The sequence below is a fragment of the Gadus chalcogrammus genome, chromosome 21, assembly GCF_026213295.1.
Source record: "Gadus chalcogrammus isolate NIFS_2021 chromosome 21, NIFS_Gcha_1.0, whole genome shotgun sequence".
In the NCBI taxonomy this organism is placed as follows: Eukaryota; Metazoa; Chordata; class Actinopteri; order Gadiformes; family Gadidae; genus Gadus; species Gadus chalcogrammus.
Window position 1 is genome coordinate 8084014 of NC_079432.1, and position 4082 is coordinate 8088095.

Consider the following 4082-nt stretch of genomic DNA (forward strand, 5'->3'; position numbering starts at 1 on the left):
ATCTAAAACGGGGATTCAATAATGATTTCCCTTGGCTTTGCAGTCACTCGTGTTCACTTTATGCAGTCAGGAGATCATAGCACCCCCCCCCCCCTTCAGATTTGAGATCAAAGGGGCCCTCCTTTCACATGTTATGATGAATACCGGCTCGTGTTCCGTTCCACCAGCTGAGCTACAACTCCTGCTGTCCCACGTATCAATAATTCATGATATTTATTGATTTGAATAATTGCGTTTTAACTCGGGTCACCCAAAATTCCATTGAAGTGGTGTCGGGTGTGAACGGAATCGCTGTTGTGTTTGAATTGCTGCTTGTTGTATGTTTTATCTTCGGACGAACACACTTCATGAAATATTGCCACTAGAAATGAGGGGGAAACAAACTGTCAAACTGTAAATATTGTCTTTTTTTTTTGTTCGTTTGCAGAATTTCACGTCTTAAAAGCACAATTTTCTTCTCTTTCCTTTCCAAATGTCCTCGCTGTTCACACAACACATAGTTTATTCCCTCATTGATGCCCTGTTATAAGCTAAGTAACCCATATAAAGTTGGGCTCAAAATCCCCATTCACGCTAAACGTTTGCTCAGCAATCCGTTTAACAGCCACTCTTTAGTGACTTCATATTCATGACAACCCCGCCATGCTTTAATTGGATGTGGGTTAATGCATTTCATGCCCTGTGTGTAATATACCATTCAACAGTATATCCCTTCTCATACAACACATTTGAAATGTGACAGATTCTAGATTGGACCAAATTTGCAGATGCCAGCTGTACGATTCATGGGCACTATTATATTGATGATAATACATTTGAGGTTTGGCTTTCATAATCATATAGGAATGAAGGCATAAACCATCACCTTGTTACAGCTGTAGATATTTGAGTCTGAAAGTTAATTTTCAGTTGCAAAACACAGGCCATGTGGAGACTTATCATTTATGGTAAATGGTGACAGGCTCCTTGTTTTATGTATGTGTACATGTCTATACACTGCCATATATCAAATATAATTGATAAAAAAAAATATTTGCAACTATAAGGCATTTCATTTAATGCCTTATAGTTGCAAAGCATTGTCTTGTACATGACCCTTAAGTCTATCAAGTCAATGTTATTTGTATACGAAAAAAGTTCCCAAGTTATATAACTTCAACAGCTAATGCTTAAATAGGTCCCCCTTGCCCTATCTCTTATTTTGGGCTGGGATTATGAAAGCATTTTAAAAAGCTAACTTGACAGACATGGTTAAAAACAGAGATGTGTTAGAATGCATATTCAGATCTATGTGGGTCAGGCATCCTACACACTGCGATCCAGCAGCATTTAATAATTCGACATATGAGGGCTGGTTGTGTCCACCAGTGGCTTCATTAGAATATCTTACTTGATTCGTATTGATATTTGAGTGTGGTTTGGGCACCAAAAATGAATAGGGTCATTGAGTATGAGTGCTTCGGTATATCGATGAATATGACTATGAATCACCGTTTTGATTATTGCACGTCATTTGCAACCAACCAGGGCAGTGGAATCCCAGTAGAATTAGTATGAAAATAACTATTATTTATACTGTGATAATGAGAGAAGCCAGACCACCTGTGACTTGGATGCTTTGATGTTTTCTGTTTGTTTATTTTAAGTTGAATCTATATTAGTAATATTTAACCATTATTTTAGTATGCCCTTTGATACATAATAATTCAAATCCTTATTACAGGGTGAGCAATTTTTTTTGTAGTGCCTTTCCAGGTAGTGATGCCATGACCTGTTTCCCTGTACAAAACTACAGACAACGACCAAGTAAAACAATTGAACTTCTTCTGGTCTCAAAAGGGGGAGTTTTACAAACCGTTTCAATACACCTAGGTTTCTGCCAAGGCCCCTTGTGATAGGAAGGGCAGTGATAGATAAAGATGGCGTCTCTTCTTCTCTGTGGGGTCAGTACACCTGCAGCTGGCCTGGCGGAGAAGGGTAGTGATAGATAAAGATGGCGTCTCTTCTTCTCTGTGGGGTCAGTACACCTGCAGCTGGCCTGGCGGAGAAGGGTAGTGATAGATAAAGATGGCGTCTCTTCTCTCTGTGGGGTCAGTACACCTGCAGCTGCCCTGGCGGAGGAGGCCTTGTGGAGATTAGGTTTTAAGAATGCTATTGGACACGCAGACCGTCACGGCTGTCAGAGTGGCAATACACATAATTGGATTTATTTAACGGAACGATATTAGATTCTCACAGTGGATATTGGGCATGGTTGCGTGTGAGTGGGTTTGTTTGTGTGTGCGTGTGTGTGTGTCGGGGGGGAGGGGGGGGGGGGCTCTTATTCCGTTTGGCGCTGACTGTAAGCAACCAGATATGTCATAAAAAAATCTTTCCTCCACCAAAACATGATTACAGACCGGTGGGCCGGTTTAGGTTCATATTTGTTATCCACGAGGCAGGGTAGTGTATGGATAGGGTGTTCGACGCCCCAGCTGAATGCTATTGGAGCTAATCCCTCAAGTCCACCACTGCCCTGCAGGCAACATCCCTCCACGTTTACTTTATCGCATGTATCTCAAATCACTAAGTTGCTTTTGATAAGGCTGTCGGAGAGAAACACCTTAAATGTACTTGTCTGCCTTAATGGCGTGAACATAGTTCAGGCATATCTGTAGATTTGTTCTTATCTCTAAACAGGGATTTGTGTGGGTTTCTGAAATGATTAACTTTCAAACGGTTGTCGGTGAAAGCTGACGCATCAGCCCTTCAGGAGGCCAAAGTGGGACGGTTCTTCTGGTGCCGTCCATCTGTCCATCCTCCTTCAGCCTGCGTCCTATCCATAACCTCTCCCCACAGCTTGTTCTGAATATTTGCTCCTGGAGATAGTAATGCAACAGGCTGTGCATGCTAATTACTAATGCTTGTGGAGTTCTTATCGTTTATCCCTGATTATTATGCGTTGAGAGGTTTAGATCACGCCATGAATTCCTGTCTAGTGGTAATGATAAAGTATACATTATTATCCTACTTTATCATTGCTGGATACTGAGTCGTGATCTGATGTAATTATTGGTTCTCGTCATATGATAAAGTAAAGACTGTTTGTTGGATCCAATAAAAACATCATATTTATCGGTTGACATGATTAATGGCTCACATTTATCTGTGCCAAGAAAATGCTAATCAAGTTATTTTCTAGCTCTTTAATAATCATTTTTTGTTAAGTTAAATTTTTTTAACTACTACGATACTCCGATAAACCCTCCTATCTGAACCGGTAATCGGAGGTCCTTAATGTGTCTGTACAATGGATTTCTGATCTAGCCCCTCTGGCCTTCTATCCCCCGCTGCTCCAGAATCTCCTACTGCACTGCAGATAAAACTCAGGACAAGGTGTTTGCCTACGTCTCTCAGAGTCCGTTTAACGAAACCTTGGAGTGCCACGCCTTCCTCTGCCAGAAGAGGAAGATTGTAAGTGTTCTAGCATGATGCATTTTTTTATAATTACTCACTATACTAAAGGCTCTGAGGTCAAAAAAATATGTTCCATTTATTTTAATGGTTTATTGCGCCATCTGGTGGAACTAGGGCTTTACTGTCTTTGAGCTCCTTGTGTTTGTTTCTATCGATCGTTTCTAAAACGATTCAACCCTTATTTTCCTATAAATTTAAAATAACATGTTGGTAATTGTGGCATCCAAACCGCCTGCTTTACCTGATAACATATGTGGCAATGATAACACATTAGGACAAATTAACTAAAACCAATGTAACAAAACCACGCCCTCCTCCCCCTCTCCATTTCTGTGTTGCGGCATCCAGGCTCAGGCTGTGACGCTAACCGTAGCCCAGGCTTTAAAGTGGCCCTCGATCGTGGGAAGTCGCTCAGGAAGGTGCGTACCACCACTAAAGGACCCTGTTTTACCACCAGGTGTGATTCTGAATAATGATTGAAAGACACTTTATAATGAACCTATGATATGATCCCAAGTGGGCGTGGGCAACGCAGATGTAACAATGGATCGATCAGCTTACAGTTCATACAGTTCGTGTTGAGTACAGGCTGGAAGGTAGTGGTTTGAAATTACTTTTAATGGCTA

At 41.2% G+C, this 4082-nt stretch overlaps 1 pseudogene; it reads left to right on the forward strand.

Annotated features, from left to right (window-relative positions):
- The window catches only part of LOC130374938 (low density lipoprotein receptor adapter protein 1-B-like), a 26169-nt pseudogene extending 22277 nt beyond the window's left edge, over positions 1 to 3892 (forward strand).
- The last annotated feature ends 190 nt before the right edge of the window (positions 3893 to 4082 follow it).